The 19,013-nt window shown below is 40.0% G+C and overlaps 1 non-coding gene across 1 annotated transcript; it reads left to right on the top strand.

The window, feature by feature from the left end:
* The first annotated feature begins 16,817 nt into the window (after positions 1-16,817).
* On the top strand, positions 16,818-16,924 carry LOC122087750. Its single transcript, XR_006142827.1, has one exon. It is a non-coding gene; the product is annotated as a small nucleolar RNA R71 (small nucleolar RNA).
* The last annotated feature ends 2,089 nt before the right edge of the window (positions 16,925-19,013 follow it).

Here is a 19,013-nt window from a genome sequence, read left to right as displayed (position 1 = left end):
TGTATAAATACTATTATTATCAATGGAATATACAAGACAATTCATAATCAATATTGAGTGTTAGCATGGTATCAAGAGCCACAAAGGCTAATGCCCTCAAGCCCTAACTGGCTTCTTCTTCTTCTTCTTCAACTCTCCCTCCATCTATCCCTCTTGTTCCTCGATCCTAGGCAATATGTCAAACCCACCTCTTCCCTATGAGCACTCAGCCATATCTGGCATCACCACCAACCCCTCTCCTCCTCCATATACATATGGTTTGACCCACCATTTTATTTCTCTTTTACTCACCTCTTCCAATTATCTCCTATAGAAGGCATAGGTTGTCCCCTTTCTTACTAGCCAGGACCTCCTTGGTCATATTGATGGCACTAAACAATGCCCTACTGACGTTGCTGGTGCTGCTACTTGGCATTGTCAGGATGCTTCCTTAATGAGTCTACTTATTGCCTCACTATCAGAACCTATTCTACGTCTTATCATTAGCAAAGCAACCAACAAGGAAATCTGGACCGCTCTTCAAACAGCCTTCGGTTCAGCCTCTGCAACACGTTTGCTCTCACTTCATATCAATATTTAGCAGATGACCCAGAAGGATGATGAATCTGTGATAGCCTCTCTTCAACGTGCAAAGTCCCTCGCTGATGAACTCGCTACAGCAAGGAAACATCTTTAACCAAAGGACTTCAACATCCATATTTTTTGTGGCCTGCGTAAAGTTCGTCAGGACATCGTCCCTACTTTTCTTGGGTGGCCAGAGCCCATCTCATACGCAGATCTGTATGGTCTCCTTCTCAACCATGAATGTCTTTGTTCCTTCAACAAGATGATACTCTCTGACAATGCTCCTAGTAATGGTTCTATGTATTCCAACACTGCTTAAAAGGATGGCTCCTCCCCTTCAGCTAACACTACCTTAGGCCCACCTCTTCTAGCCTTGGAAATCTAGAGGTCGTGGGGGTAGGGGTGGTCGATTTGGACGTGGTCGTGGTGGTCGCTGTGCTTCTCAAGGAGGTGGCTCCTGGTGCTCTATCTGTCAGCATACAAACCACTCCATTGCAACTTGTTACTATCGCCCCCTTGGTCTTCCTTACCCGTACTACTACCAAGGTCAATGCCCACCATATAATCCCTCCTCTCCTAATCCCTACCATAAACCAGCCACCCACAATACTAATCCCAACCCTCCCCTACTTCCCTACCCACCCCAACTACCATCTGCCCTAATATGGTATCCCGACATCGCCGCCTTTCACCATGTCACCCCAGACCTTCAATCCCTCTCGTCCTATTACACCTATACTGGTCAGGATCAACTGAATGTGGGAAATGATAAGGGTTTGCATATTAAACATGTTGGTACCTCCTCTCTACCCTCTAATAATTATAATCTCTCTTTTCACTTATCTAATGTTCTTTATGTCCCGGCCATTTCAAAAAATTTCCTGGGATAACCACATATTTTTTGAATTTCACCCCTCCCATTTTCTTGTCAAGGATCAAGTGACCAAGGCAACACTTTTTTCCGGTCAAAGTAGTGGAGGTCTCTACATTTTCACTTCCAGTTCTCCTCCTCCTAGTGTCCACATTGTTGAACGTTCTTCCATTGATAGGTGGCATCAGCGTTTGAATCATCCACATGAATGTATTTTGCATCATATGCTCAAGGTCAATAAGTTGCTGTGTTAGTCTACACGGCTTAGTCATCTTTGTACTGCTAGCTTGGCAAGGTATCTCATCTTTCTTCATGTCCCTCCGCCTCTCATAACTTGTCTCCCTTAGATTTAATTTACAGTGATGTGTGGGGTCCGGATGGCCACCGTTATTTTGTAATTTTTGTGGATAATAACATAAAATTTATTTGGTTTTATCATCTAGTTAAAAAATCTGAAGTTTTCTCCACCGTTGTGCAATTTCAAGCTTTGGTTGAGCATCATTTTTCAGGAAAAATTAAAGCAGTTCAAACAGACTGGGGTCAGGAGTTTTGCACTCTTCCCACATTTTCAAAATTGGGGATCTCAGATAGAGTAGCATGTCCTCACACCCATGAGGAGAAAGGGGTGGTTGAAATGAGACACCGTCACATTGTTGAGACATGACTCTCCCTTCTTGCTGATGGGTTTATTCCAATGAAATTTTGGCACTTTGCCTTTGAGTCTGCTATTTTTCTAATCAATAAGATGCCATCCAAGGTTTCTCAGAATGCCTCTCCCTTTTAATTAGTCCACCATAAGTCTCTTGACTATAGGTTCTTGTGTATCTTTGGATGCACCTGTTTTCCGTTCTTGTGTCCTTATAATCATCACAAACGGACTTTAGATCTGCACCATACGTTTTTCTTGGTTACAATCCTCATCATACTCGATATTGGTGTCTTGATCTCTCCACTAATTGGACCTATATTGCTCATCATGTTCGCTTTGATGAGACTTTGTTTTCATTCCGTACATGCTCCATCCTTGGCCCCCCACCCACTTTGCCTTCTCTCCCATACACTCCATAGGCATCCCTCCCCATTCGGCCTCCTCCCCCTACATCGATGACTCAAGTCCCAACCATACCAGCAACTCCCATACTTCCCCCACCATCTCCTCCACCTCTACCTCAACTGCCCATACCTTCCCCTTCTTCCTCCCCATTTGATATTCCATTACCCTCACCATCTCCCACAACTCCAGGTCTATCCTCCTAACCCTCACTTGTCATACCCCAATTCTAGAAAACCCAACTTAACATTAAGAATACCAGTGGTGTGAGTAAGACACGTACCCGTATTACAAACCTACTAGGATCTCTGATAGCAGTACCTTAACATAAACAATCTCACAACACGAACCAAACGAATTGTAATGGAATCAGAGTATAATAGCAGAATCATAATTAAAATGAGGAACATCTAGTGATATCATATTAATATAACCAAGTAATTCCATTATACAATTTAAGACTTATACATAATAAGCCCAAAATATAAAATCACCAGGTCGGTATCAGAATATCAAAAATACACTGCACATCTCATGGTGCCGCGTATGCATAGTAGTCACAAGCACAATCCTGATTATGCTCTTCGGCTTCTGGAATCAACCAGTAACCTACACCATAGTCAGGTCCTGCCGAGGTCGAGTCACCACCAAGCGGCACTACTATATCTGCATCATCATCTAAAAAGGGGCATATATGTGGGGTGAGCTTCCAACTTGCTCAAAGAGGGGTAGGGTTTATACACAATGTTAGGATTTAAAATGTAATCGCAATCGTACTGACCAGTGTAGCTACAGGTCGAATATAGGGAGAGCAACCACTTTATTTTTTTACTTCTTTTAATAATACGAAAGTGAACCGATTAATAATGGTTGTGATCTAATTCTAACTACCATCCTAAACATATGTATCTAAAATAACATCCTAACCATTCTTCATCTAAGAATTTAAATACGCAAGCCACGCAATTAAAATTAAATAAATAAATAACTGAAAATAAACACCCCACGCAATTAAAAAAAATAATGAAGAAAAAAATGTTGAAATAAAAATAAAGTAAAAAAAAGGGGATAAATCTAGAGAGAGGCTCATAAGTAGCTTTCTCTAATTAGATCGAGGGATGCTTCATAATATGAGCTTCCCTACTTGACCAGAGAGTCACTCTTACAAGGGTTACTCTACTTGGCTTTAGGAAAAAGGATGCAATTAAAATAAAAATAATAAAATGATGGTTCTATGGCTAGGAGGGGCAAAGCCAACACATACACTAGCCATGAACCTGAGGGGAAAGGAAAAAAAATAATGTAATGACTGAAATTAAAATCCTAAATTAAGAAAGAAGGGTAGTCAGAAGAGGGAGTGAGAGGGGGGAGAGAAGACTATTGAAGAAGCCTACCTACTTGAATCAATGCTTGAACTTGAAAGCTTAGGTGATTTGAGATACTGCCAACCCCAAAAATCAAATCTGGAATGAACCAAATTTGAAATTTCTAGGCCTGGAGGAAACAAATCTTGAAAAAAAAAATTTAACTTGAAAAAAAAGAGATGCTCCATGGCTCGTGATCTTGTCACCTAGATCTAAGCCTAGAACTATAACTTTAAAAATTAGAACTCAATTACAAAAATCATAAACATAAAAGGCTGAATAAAAATAGAAGAGTGCTTGCATTATTTGAAATAAAAAGCTATTACAAAAGTGATTAAAGAAAAAATAAAGAAGAACTAAAACTAAAGAGAGTGAAAGAGGGAGAGAGAGAGCAACTAAAGAAAACCCTAGAAGAAGAATGAAGTGTCTCCCCTCCTCTTACATGAGTTGTATTTTTAGAGAATGGGGAGGTATGGTAACAAATTTCTCTTTCCCAAAAGGGAAAAAACCACAATTGGTAGGTGAGATCTTTTGAGACCAAAAGCGTTAAGGTGGACAAGAGAGAAGAGAGAAATAAACTTGGAAAAATTTCCTATAATTTTTTTGCTTATTTTCTTTTCTTTTTTTATTTATTTTTCTATTCTTTTTCTCCCTCTCTTCAAATCTTGTGCACAACCCTTGTTTACCGATTTTTTTTCTTTCCCTTGGACGATTTTCTTTCTTGCTTTGTGTGGTTTGGACAATCTTCTGGTGATGATGTGGAGGAGAAAGAAGATTTGGATAAGATTTATTTCTCCTTTTTTTTTTTTCCTTCCCATGATTTTCCTTGCTTCTAATTTGATGTGAAAATCCCCTCCATGCCCTTAGTGCTTTAAGTGAGTGAAAAGCAGGAAATCTTCAACAAAATTCTCAAAAAAAAGACAACCATGGGATTCGAACTTGGGACCTCCTGTTGAGCAAGGGAATTTTGTACACCATAGCTCACCAATTACACTAGGTAGTTGTTGTTGGAGAGATATGATGCCCAATAATGCTTAAAGCCTTTAAAATACAAATCCTATAAAAAGAGAGTAAAAATCCAAGGTAGCTCCATTCTAAATATGTAAAATGCATGTTTTACTACCCTAGATTTCACACATAAATGTGCTCATCAGAAATCCCCCACTCTTAGATTTTGCCAGTCTTCGAGCAAAACAAAAAGAAAAAGAATAAAAACAAAAAAAACTTAACTCACTTTCGTAGGAATCACGGTCGCACTTAGCATGTGCAACAAACCATTAAACCCCTAGGTCACCCCTAGTGGACGAGTTGTGTCTCGTGGGTGTTTGCAGTGAATATACACCCAAAATTCAGAATAAACAAATCCCAACCTTGGCTAAAGGTAAGGGCCATACTGATCCGGAGCAAAGATAATTCCTCTTATAAGGGACCCCCACACTTGAACTTTTATTACCCCATATCAATTCCAGGCACTAGCATATTTTTTAATTTAGAACTCACCTTGTCACCTCCAAAACATCCTTATCTTAAGGCAAAACCACTTGTGAAGAAATAGGAAACCAATGACTAAGGCGTTGGAGTGTTTTTGACCAAACATGTTACTAAGCATTAATGACATGTGCTCATCCTTACTACTTTTGGCCTGAATGACATGGTGGAGCAAACACCAGACACTAAAGTTACTATGTAGCTTTGCTTTTTTGCATATGCCTACAAAGACAGTGATGCTAGGGTTCTTTCAAAAGTTTTCTCCCTAGGAATTTCGATCAAGACACCACGCTTCCTGAGACGCAATTCCTTATCTAGTTCCAAGGGAATCAACTCTTATTCTTCTTTATACCACATTTTACACTTCATTTAAAAATTGTGCATTTGTCAACTCATGCCAAATTAAAAAGAAGGTCTCAACTCCAAATCAAAAGTACAGGAACTCATAAAGTTACATATGGTCCAACACCATAAAACAGGGGTCTCTTATTTTTCAAAAGAAAGTCCCATCTCAAGACACAGGCTTGTTTCTTTCTTCTCAACAGAGTTTTTATACGTTCAAAATGGGTACCTTAATCAAAACTTTTATTTTCATACATCAAGCAACTGAATGGTATGATTATTAACCAAAAGCCAAAGTAGGACTTCATTCTTAGCAAGCTTAAAAACAAAAAGAAAAACAAATAAAACAAAGTGGAAAGAACAAAAATTGGTTTCCCTCCCCCACACTTAAGTCATGCAATGTCCTCAATGCATGGAAAAAATTAAAAGCAAAGACAATGCAAGGGGGTCATACCTAGGTAAAGTCAATCATCTATGTACAGGGGTTCATAGAAATCCATGACCTCTTCACTACCAGTTGTAGGAAACTCAAGGAACGGTTTCAAGTGCTGACCATTAACCTTTGAAATTACCCCTGTTCCTGGATTCAGAATCTCCACAGCCTCATGGGGATATATACTATGGACAATAAACGGGCCATCCCATCGGGATCTAAGCTTACTAGGGAAAAGATGCAATTGAGAGTTGTACAATAAGACCTTATCACCAATTGTAAAAGATTTACGCAAAATGTGCTTATCATGGAAGGTTTTTGTCTTTTCCTTGTAAATTCTAGAACTTTCATAGGCATCATTCCTAAGTTCCTCCAACTCAGATAGTTAGAGCCTAAGATGAATTTCTGCATCAGACAAATCAAAGTTGAGCTTCTTGATGGCCATTTTGCTCTAACTCAACTTGTAAGTGACATGATTTCTCATATACCGAACGGTAGGGAGACTGACCAAGGTCGGTCTTAAATGCAGTCCGATGGGCCCACAAGGCATCAATGAGCCTAAGGGATCAATCCTTACGGTTGGGATTAACAATTTTCTCCAAGATTTGTTTGATTTGCCTATTAGACACCTCCACTTGGCCACTAGTTTGGGGGTGATAAGGGATAGATAACTTATGGGTGATCTCATACTTTTTCATTAAGGCTTCAAAAGGTCGATTACAAAAGTGAGTACCCCTATCACTAATTATTGCACGTAGTGCACCAATGCCAAAAAAAATGTTCTCTTTGAGAAACTGGACCACCACTTTGTGGTCATTAGATTTACAAGGTATGGCTTCTATCCATTTAGAAACATAATCAATAGCCAAAGTATGTACAGATTCTCAAAGGAAATAGGGAATGGTCCCATGAAATCAATGCCCCATACATCAAAGATCTCAACTACCAAAATAGGGTTGAGGGGCATCATGTTCCTCTTATTGATATGGTCAAAATACTGGCAAGTGGGACAAGCCTTGTAAAAATCAAAAGCATTTCTGAAAAGAATGGGCCAATAAAATCCGCATTGGAGAACCTTTGCGACTGTCTTCTTAGGTCCAAAGCGTCGACCACATGAATGTTCATGGCAAAAAGAGAGTGGAACGTTGCTCATGATCAGGAACACATCGTCAGATAATCTGATCCAGATATATCTTAAACAAATAAGGATCATCCTAGAAAAAATACTTAACTTGGGAATGAAACCTATACTTATCTTGGGTGGACCAATGATCCGGAGTCACTCCTGAAACTAAGAAGTTGATAATATCAGCAAACCATGGTTCACTGGACACTATATATAACTATTCATCTGGAAAGTTCTTGTTGACTGGAGAATCGATAGTCAAGGAATTGGAAAGCCGGGATAAATGGTCTGCAACTAGGTTTTCAACTCCTTTCTTATCCCTAATTTTAAAATCAAAATCTTGTAAAAGTAAAACCCACCTAATGAGACGGGCTTTGGCATCCTTTTTTGAACTAAGTATCTAAGAGAAGAATGATTAGTATACACCATGTAAACCAACTAAGTAAGACAAAAGCTTTTCTAATGCAAAAACAACAGCTAAAAATACTTTTTCAGTGGTTATATAATTGAGTTGTGCATCATTTAAGGTCCTACTAGCATAGTAAATGTGTTACACCCGTGCCCTAATCTGGTCTAATTTGAATTGTAGTGACAGGCTTCGGATCGGAGATTGAAAGTACGATAAGGTTTTGGCTCACAACTGCATATTGTCGAAGGGGTAGAGATGACCCCACATGTTTGTGCATTACATGCCTATCTAACTAGAGGGGAATCATACCTTCTAATCCCAAATGGTAAGTGACCCGACTCCCCACACTTGATTTTCAGCATGCATCATAATTGTCGAAAAGCCTTGGGCATGTCTGAGGGTAACCACCTGTGCGAGACCAACCATGGGACAGTAAGTTGTCAAGATAGCAAGCAGTCTTGACCACTAGAAACAAACCATCAAAAGAAGCCTGGGCATGAATCCGGTGCCTATTTCTGGTGGGTCCACAGGCTGATGTCGAGGTTTCGATGCCCATGGGTCTTGCCACTCGTATCATCATCATAAATGGTTTTGGATGATCCCAAACCATCCTCCACACCTTCCTCTTGATATGAACACCTTATGGACCTAAATGTGTGGGTCCTCATGCACTGAAATTCATTTTAAATCGATTGGTTCAAAAGAGGCCGAAACCAAATGGACCCTAAGGCCCAACTTAAGTTATAAGTTGGGAAATGAGGATTTATTTCCTCATTTCCCTTGTGCCCAATGTAGGAGAGGAGAGAAAGAGGAGATGAATATTTCCTCATTTCCCTTGTGCCCAATGTAGGAGAGGAGAGAAAGAGAAGACGAAGGAAGAAGAAAAGGAAGAAGGAGGGGATAGAAGGCTTACCTTGGTGCCGACTGTCGCCTTGTCGCTGGAATCGCTATCGGAGATAAGTACAGCCTCCCATGCCACTCTCTCTCTTCATTCTGGGTTAGATAAAGCTAGGTATGGATGGAATCTTAGTGTACACACCATGTTAGGGTTATAGGATGGGTGTTCTACCCCCCGATGTTGTTACCGAGCTCGAATCAAGCCCGGTGAGCTCTGATAACACGTAATGCCAAAAGACAAACTAGGGTTTCGATCGTTTGATTGACTTATCTCCCAAATGGCTTGATGGAAATGGAATTTTCTTGGCTTAGAATGATTCTAGGGACATCCCCTACAAACTCTATGAAACAAATCCTGGCAATCGGGCCTGAGCCAAAAAGCCCCAAATTGGTTGGACTGCCTTGTACCTCCACCTAAAACAGTCCACCGGATCCATTGGGTCTGTTTTTAGTGGCATATTTCCAGTGGACATGGAGCCTGATGTGCTCTCTGTCAGCTCCACTGAAAATAGGTCGATATTTCTGGTGGAAATGCCCTGTTTCTGGTGGTTGTTCGTGTGACATTACTGTCATTGGGAGATAGTGTTTGTATAATTTGGGGGTGACCTATGTGGGTCCCTCCCAATGTTTTCAACGTGTTCTAATGTACGATTCCCTTGTGTCTAGGATAGTGACATATACGTGTCCCAAAGCTGGAATTGAATTGATCGATTGGTGGCAGTACTTGAACCCGAACACGATTGATCGTAAAACAGGTGAGGGATGGAATGTGTTTATTTTTAAATGTTTACTAAATATTTAATTGTTCACATTCTTAGAATTATATGTTTAATTGAAATTGTCATTTTTTGATCATAATATAAAGTGTATAGAAATGTATGACGGGATCCGGTGTGGCCGATGTGGTACCGGTGTCGTGATTGCCATATGTATGATGCATTTATCCATTAATTATGTGTATTAGAGCTAGTTATAGTCATGGGTTACACTTTGTGGCCAAGGTCTCGTTGGTATCGTGTACCCCGGGACTACATTTGGAAATGGATACACTTCATGGCCGAGGTCTTGCCGGTGTTGCGTAGTCCATACTCAACTGCTATTTGCATGCTAGATTAGGTAGATGGTCTCGGGTTACACTTTGTGGCTAAGGTTTCTTTGGTATCGTGTACCCGAGACTGTATTTGGAGATGGATTACACTTTATGGCCGAGGTCTCTCTGGTATCGTGTAATCTATACTAACTGTATCATTATAAAGGTATGTAGTATATATGTGGTTAGGTATCACTCCCTATGCTATGCACCCTTACCAACAGGGATTGAGGTGTTGGATAACCCATTATGGTATGTTTGATGAGCCTTTCCAAAGTGCCACTCCTGCGGTACGATGTGATTGTTACCGGAGGTAGGAACCTGTTTGGCGTGGCCGATGTGTTACTGGTGTCTTGACTGCCAGGAGGGGGATATTAGGGGTTTGCTGGGTAACCCATGGACGCATACGGGGACCGACAGACTTCTAATCACAGCTAGGGGTTGTATCGCTGCGTAGTTGATGTCGTTTCCGAGACAAGGGATATAGCCTAATGCGCCGTAGTAGCATTTGCCAGACTTAGTTTGTATTGTTAGGTGGATAATAAAAAAATGAACTGCATCACGAGCATCATGGACTATGTGCTTAATTTCTACAATCATGCATCATAAATTATTAATACTATTATCTTGCTTGATGTGCTTGCCCCACCCCTCACTGAGCACGTTGGAAAGCTCACCCCACGTATACACCCCTTTTTAGATGATGATGCAGGTACTGTGGTGCCAATGGCAGGTGACCCAGTATCTTCTAGGTCAGAGTATGGTGTGAGTGACTGGTGGATGCCATAAGCGGAGGAACACGATTAGGACTATGCTTGCGATCATTGTGCTTAAGCCGCACCGTGAGATTGTACATCCTCTTTTGATACTTTTGGATATAGTTGTGGATCGTATATTTTCTTAATATTATAGTATATGTCATGGATGAAGGTAACAGAATAACTCGGTTATTGATATTATATTACCATTAGATGTTTCCCCATTTATTTATAAATTTCGTTACTATACTCCGATTCCACTGCTTCTATTGGTTTGTAATGTGAGATTGTGAAAATGTTAAGGTACTGTTATCAGAGATCCTAGTAGGTTTGTAAGATAGGTACGTGTCTTACTCACACCACCAATATTCCTAATGGTAAGTTGGGTCTGTCAGGAGTGGGGTGTGACAAAATGGCAGTGGGCAAGTTATTAATCCTTTGACCCAAAACCGCTCCTATGGCAAAATCCAAAGCATCACACATCAATTCAAAAGGTTCAGTCCAAACAGGTGGTTGAACAATGGGTGCATTGGTCAACTCCTTCTTAAATTGCTTGAAAGATTCTAAGCACTCTTTAGAAAACTCAAAAGTTTGATCTTTGGCAAGTAATGAAGTGGGAGGTTGGGCTAACTGACTAAAGTTCTTAATAAACCTTCTGTAGAAGCTCGCATGCCCTTAAAAAAGACTGGACATCCTTAACAGATTGAGGAGGTGGTAAATTATCAATTAAATCTACTTTGGCTCTATCTACTTTAATTCCCTCCTTAGATATTACATGACCTAAAACAATACCAGATTTAACCATAAAATGACATTTCTCCCAATTCAAAATCAAATTTTTAGATATGCACCTTTTCAAAACTAGAGAAAGATGATGAAGGCATTCAGAATAGGAATTCCCATGAATTGAAAAGTCATCCATAAATAATTCTAAGAATTTTTCGCCCATGTCATAAAATATGCTCATCATGCATTGTTGGAACGTAGCAGGGGCATTACAAAGCCCAAAAGGCATATGCCTGTAAGCAAATGTTCCATATGGGCATATAAAAGTGGTCTTATTTTGGTCCTCTAAAGCAATTGGGATTTGGTTATAGCCAGAATATCCATCAAGAAAACAATAGTATTCATGTCCAGCTAACCTCTCTAACATCTGGTCAATGAATGGCAATGGGAAGTGGTCCTTCCAGGTTGCAACATTAAGTTTCCTGTAGTCTATACACACCCTCCACGCTGATTGGACACGGGTTGAAATTAATTCATTATTGACATTGGGAACTACAGTCACACCAGACTTCTTAGGCACTATGTGAACTGGGCTTACCCATTGGTTGTCAAAAATAGGACAAATTATTCTATGATCCAAGCACTTTAGGATCTCTTTCTTAATGGCTTTCATCATCACTTGGTTAGCTCTTCTTTGGGGTTCCATGGATGATTTGGAATCCTCCATAAGATGTATATGATGTTTCATAATAGAAGGGCTTATACCCTTGATATCAGCCATGGTCCAACCTAGGGCTTTCTTATTATCTTTTAACACTTTAAGTAACTCCTCTTCCTAGCTAGAAGTTAAATTTGAAGAAATTATTACAGGAAGAGTCAAGTCAAGCCCTAGGAAAGTATACCTCAAATTAAATGGCAACTCCTTAAGATCTAGCTTAGGGGGCTCAACTATGGAAGATTTAGGAATGGAATTGGAAATGGGTCCTAAGGGATCCACAGGTGTGTGAAGACTTAGGACTTCAAAAAATAAAGTTTTACTATCATCATCCAACTCATCCATATACTCTTGGAATTCTAAATTAAAATTAATATCAAAGTTGGTAATTATATCATCAAAAAAATTCAGAAAATCCTAAAGCATATTGATCTCTTCTTCCATATGTGGTTGCTTGCCTATCCTAAACATGTTAAACTCAACAGTTTGGTTACCAAAAGATAACCTTAGGAAACCATTCCGACAATTGATTTATGCATTAATAGTAGCCAAGAATGGTCTTCCTAGAATTATTGGGATCTCATCCTTGATTGAGAAGGGCTTGGTATCTAACACAATGAAATCAACAGGGAAAATAAATTCCCTCACCTTTAGTAAGACATCCTCAACCATCCCTTTAGGAATCTTAACAGACCTATCTGTCAACTAAAGAGTAGTTCCAGTGGCTTTCAATTCTCCCAATCCTAGTTGCTTGTACACATGGTAAGGTAAAAGATTCACACTTGCACCAAGCTCTAACACATGCTCAATGTAGGTGTTACCTATGACACAAGCTATGGTAGGGCTCCCTGGATCTTTGTACTTGGCTGCTATAGGCTTAGTAATTATGGAACTAATGTCACCTGCCAAGAATGCCTTTTTGGGCAAACCAGTGATACGTTTGTGAGTACACAAATCTTTCAGTACCTTTGCATAGGTGGGGATCTGGGATATGGCATCCAAAAGAGGGATGTTCACTTCTACCTTTTTGAAGACTTCTAAAATTTTATCCATAGAAGTAGTTTTTTTTTGTTTGCCAAGCGATTAGGAAATGGGACAGGAGGAACATAAGGACTGTTAGGGATTTGCCCTTTTTCAGAAGAATCATTTTTGATTTCCTCAATCAAATTATCTTTAGTTTCAGAAGAATCTTTAGGCTCATCAGATGAACCTGGAACAAGAGGCACACTTGTGTTCTCAACTGAAGCAGAGTTAACAGGAATAAAGGATGGGGAAGAGTTAGGAACACTCTGTTTGTCACAGCCCGTTCACACAGAATCAGACCGGTGATTTGGTTAACTCCGGTTAACCCAAATCTGCCAGGATCATCTGATACAGTACCCAACCACAACATACACACATCTAAGATATATGTTCAAAAGTTCAGTGGAAGACTTAATTTACTTGTAAATACCCCCAATATACTTGATACCCAAATTGTAGTATATAGATAATTACATGTGGGCCCGTAGGCATGATATTTACACAAAAGAATAATAATTCACGTATCAAGTACACAAAAAGGGGTCAACAAAAGAATAAAAAAGTATAACCCTGCACGACGTCAATACTACGGTCCCGCAGCACAGTCCTCGCACATGCAATCCGTGTCGTGCCCACACTCCTTGGGGACCCACCAATCCTTGTCGGGGAACTCAACTGTGGGGTCAGACCATTGACCTTCATGTGGGTAACCTACGGAATCATCTAAAAGAGGTGTACACGTGGGATGAGCTCACTAGCTCAGTAAGTGAAAAGAAGGACCACACAACAATCCACACAACAATCACAACCACATGCACTATATGCTATGCAATTCATTTTAAATCACATCCACCTAAACAACATTACTAAGTCTTGAGTTTAGTGCTACTATAATCACAGTGCGCGTATACTCTGGGTATGAGCCGCGAACTCCATCCCGCGATACGCTCATAGGGCTATCGGAGAAGGCCCACTGTGAGTACTCAAAAAAGTAAAGCATGCCGACTACCGGCTCTCAACATAAAAGTAAATGACAGAAAGTAAAGGTGCTGACTCCAGCAATTTAAAAGCAGTACAATTGGCCCTCTTGAATATACCACCGAGGTTGCCGACTGTCCTAATGACTAACCGGACGTACGTCTAACCGCCACAGTGACCCGACAACCACGACCATTGCTTTCCCCCAAATGGTAACCCAGCACCTCTAGCCCTGTTGGGAAGGGTTGTAGCACGGGAAGATGATAATCCTAAACCACATGCTCCTATATGACATAGTACGATTGCATAGTGCCACCGCGTCCCATTCCACGGGCCACCAATGTACTCGTTTTCAAGTCAACTACGACATCTAGTCTAATAATGCATCATGCACAATGATTCTATCATCCATCACATAAGCACATCAATCATTTAGCATTGAGAAAGTAAAACACCTCACGCATGTCATAATCATATGAGGATGACTAAGCTACACATAGTTTGCATGATGACATGGCTAATCTAGATACAATAAAATGATGCATAACAAGCCTTAAAATAAAGCCAAACGTCCTCTCCCCACTTACTTGTTGTGTACAAAGACTCACGCCCGGTACGGGTGAGATCCACCGCGAGAAACGTAAATTTCGGTGAACCTATCATAAGTGAATGAGATTAGCATTTCACCACTTTGGAGTCAAAACTAACAAGATTTGATGGTTAAATCATATTTAGAATCATAAAAGAAGGTCGTACGTCCGTTTTGGGTCCATTCGGACACAAAAATCACACTAGGGGCCTCTCGGGTGGGTCGGACAGCCCACCCGTCACGGCCCACCGATCTTCACAGGTGGGCGGTCGGCCCACTAGTCTTGACCCACTGGTCCTGACTGGCAGGCAGGTTAGCCCACTGATCGACCCATCGATCATGACTGGCGGGTAGGTCGGCCCTCCGATCGGCCTACCGGTCAGGGCCCACCGGTCGGCCCCGAGGGCCTGCCCTCTCAGGAGGGCCGTTTGGCCCACCAGTCTTAGCCCACCTGAGAGGGTAGAAAAATGCCATTTTTCTTGAAACTTTCTCCAGTCTTTGGGAAAATAAATGGGGCTTTTCCAAATCCATTTTCCACACATTCAAGGTCTCATAAGATGATTCTAACCTAGATCTAAGTTAGATTTAACGATTGGAAAGCCATCTTACCTTCTTTGCTCAAGAACTCTTTCAAAACCCCAAAAATCACTTCTTAGCTCAAGAAATCACCAATGCTTCTCTAACCTAGTAAACACTTCTTCAAATCGTTCAAATCAACACATAGACCATCTATCAAACCTTAGATTCGTCATTTCAAGGGGGATTTACAAGATCTCAAGGAACTCTACCCAAATCAAGGATTTTACTTGGGTTTGGTGAAAGTTTAAGAAACATAGTCTTTGCTCACCTCTAATTGTAGATCTCGTGCTGGGGATCACTTTTCCGGCATCGGAATGGGAAGATCGAACCTTGGTGCCGCTCAAATCCCTTTCTTCTTCCTCTTCCTTCCCTTTTCCTCTTCTCTGTTCTCTTTTTCCCTTCTTTTCTCTCTCCTCTTTACTCTTCTCACCAAACTCCCTAATGTAATAAATGAGAAAATTAAAAACACAATAATGCTATTTATATTTTCTAAAACAACTAGTAACTACATGGGTGGGTCACTCAGGTGGGCGGATGCGCCCACCTGTGACCGCCCACCTGAGGGCCGAAATTGGGCCAACAAGTAGGCTTTTGATGGAATTTGACTCTCGGCATAAGGTATATTATACGTATGTGCTTTAGGATACGGCTACTTACCAGCATTACCCGTATATGGCCTTATGATACGTGCACGTGCACGGCTTGGGTACACCCGTCTCCTCTGGCACTGACTCGGACTTGTCTGGCTAACCCGTGTTCAAAGTCACCCTTGCCATCATAGTCCATAAGGAACCCGCCTTAGCCCTCTCTGGTTTGGGTCCTGTATGGTTAAACCGGGTTAACCGTGTAATTAGACCGGGTTTTAAAAGTAGGGTATCACACTGTTGGTACTCTCTACCACTCCTAAGAGCATAAATAACATTACATTGGTTGGAGAGCCCTTGTTGGGTCTAACCTTGTACTACATTTAGTAGTGCATTAGTTGGTGCTTGTGAGCTAATATCCTGATGATGCCTGGGGTTAGGCTCTGGTTGATTGGGTAAAGTTCCCTTCTCCCTCTCACGCATAATTGAGACAATTTGGGTGAGTTCTCTCGTAAGATTTTGATGGCTTGTCATGAGGAGGGCCATATTTTTTTTTAAGTCACTTATTCTACTTACCTCTCCAGTATTGGTAAACCCAAGGGATTGCTGATAAGATGATAGGGGAGGGGCCATAGGAAAACTAACCTGAGGACCTACATTTGGCCTAAGAAAAGTATTTTGGAAAAAATATTATTGTGCAAAGGGAGGCCTTTGGGGTCCAAGTTGACATTGATTATGAAAATTGGAAGGTCCTGCTTGATTGCCCTAATTCCAGGAGAAATTTGGGTGATTTCTCCATCCTGAATTGTAGGTGTTACTAGATGGATTATTCTGGTATAAGGCATTAACACTATCATTAAAAGCTTCCCCAGAGATATTGGGGCATTCTTCTATGACATGTCTAGGGGACTGACACCAAGCACAAATCTTAACTAAATTGACTGATGATGGCTCTCTAGGAACAATAGCCTCAATCCTCTTGATTAGGCTGTCCAAATGGGCTTCCTTAGCTACTATCTCATCCACAAAATATCCTTTTCCTCCTATGATTCTTTCACCTCTTGGGTTAATTCCCACTCACGGGTTTTGTCAGTTAAGTCAAGTAAGAATTTCTATGCCTTTCCTTTATCTGTAAAGGATGTAAATCCATCAGGGCACATAGACTCTATTATTTGTTTAGTTGGATAATCAATACCCTCATAAATTATTTGATATAAATGCCATAAGTCTAGGCCATGGTGAGGGTATTCTTGGAGTAGATCCTTGAATCTCTCCATAAGTTTGGAAAAGGACTCACTAGGCTTTTGCCTAAACTGAAGGATATCACTTCTAAGCTTATTGGTCTTGTGAGTTAGGAAAAACTTCTTAAGGAAGACAACTGTGAACTGTTCCCATGAGGTTATGGAATTTGTGGGTAACCCATAAAACTACTTCTTAGCTTGGTATTTCAATGCAAAAGTGATAAACCTAAGCTTAACAGCATCATTAGAAAGTTGTTGGATCTTGATTAGAACATATACCTCTTCAAATTTCCTTATAAATAGGTATGCATCCTCAAAGGTCAACCCATAAAAGTGGGGCAACATAGTGATGTACTGAGATTTGAGCTCAAAATTATTGCCCTGAGCTTGTGGTAGAACTATGTAGGAAGATTAGGCTGTTCTAGCAGGTTGAACTTATCTTTCAGAGATTTAGGTGGAGGGTTTTACTGTTGGTCTCCCATATTGAAGGGTTTTAAAGAGAGCAAACATATAGGGTCACTACTTGTTGGATCTCTTCTTTCTAACCGATTCTTAATATTACGTACCCACCTAACACTCATGCAACAGAAAACTACCCACAACTAGAGTAAGACAAGCACAAAAGAATGGATAGCAAAAATTTTTTTTAATGATTTTTTGATTTTATTTTTGCTTTTTGGGAGCTTACTGGCAGGGATCCGGGGTTGCTCAGGTCAATTCCTGAGGTACTGCTACAGGGTGAAACCTGTCTTTATCATACTGTGAGGCATGGTGACCTCCATCGATACAACTATTATTACAAGCTGTTCTTCTCAGGAATTCAATAAAAGAAAAGGAAAAATAAAACAGAGCAAACAAAGCACTCCGATTTACCAAAAGAAAGTAAAAAATTACATGGAACTGTCTCCCCGGGAACGGTGCCAAAAACTTGTTAGGATTTAAAATGTAACCACAAACGTACAGATCAATGTAGCTATAGGTCGAACACAAGGAGACTAGCCACTTTATTTTTTTGCTTCTTTTAGTATTACGAAAGTGAACTGATTAATAATGGTTGTGATCTAATTCTAACTACCATTCTAAACATATGTATCTAAAATAACATCATAACCATTCATCATCTAAGAATTTAAATATGCAAGCCATGCAATTAAAATTAAACAAATAAATAACTGAAAATAAACAACCCATGTAATTAAAAAAAATAATGAAGGAAAAAAATACTAAAATAAAAATAAAGTAAAAAAAGGGGATAAAGCTATAGAGAGGCTCACAAGTAGGTTTCTCTACTTAGCCCGAGGGATGCTTCATAATATGAGCTTCCCTACTTGACCAGAGAGTCACTCTTACAAGGGTTACTCTACTTAGCTTTAGGGAAAGGGAAGCAATTAAAATAAAAAAAATAAAATGATGATTCTATGGTTAGGAGGGGCAAAGCCAACACATACACTAACCATGAACTTTGGGGGAAAGGAAAAGCAATAATGTAATGACTGAAATTAAATTCCTAAATTAAGAAAGAAAGGGTAGTCAGAAGAGGGAATGAGAGGGGGGAGAGAAGACTATTAAAGAAGCCTACCTACCTGAATCAATGCTTGAACTTGAAAGCTTGGGTGATTTGAGATACTACCAACCCTAAAACGAGATCTAAAATGAACCAAATCTGAAATTTCTAGGCCTGGAGAAAACAAATTTTGAAAAAAAAAACTGAACTTGAAAAAAAAGAGATGCTCCATGGCTCGTGATCTTGTCACCTAGATCTAAGCCTAGAACTATAACTTTAAAAATTAGAACTCAATTGCATAAATCATAAACATAAAAAGCTGAATAAAAATAAAAGAGTGCTTGCATTAATTGAAATTAAAAACTATTACAAAAGTGACTAAAGAAAAAATAAAGAAGAACTAAAACTAAAGAGAGTGATAGAGGGAGAGAAAGAACAACTAAAAAAATCCTAGAAGAAGAATGAAGTGTCTCTCCTCCTCTTATATGAGTTGTATTTATAGGGAATGGGGAGATAGGGTAACAAATTTCTCTTTCCCAAAAGGAAAAAAATCACAATTGGTAGGTGAGATCTTTTGAGACCAAAAGTGTTAAGGTGGAGGAGAGAGAAGAGAGAAATAAACTTGGAAAAATTTCCTATAATTTTTTTACTTATTTTATTTATTTATTTATTTTTCTCTTC

This window comes from Macadamia integrifolia, chromosome 8 (genome assembly GCF_013358625.1).
Source record: "Macadamia integrifolia cultivar HAES 741 chromosome 8, SCU_Mint_v3, whole genome shotgun sequence".
Taxonomy (NCBI): domain Eukaryota; kingdom Viridiplantae; phylum Streptophyta; class Magnoliopsida; order Proteales; family Proteaceae; genus Macadamia; species Macadamia integrifolia.
This window is presented reverse-complemented; position numbering and strand designations above follow the sequence as displayed.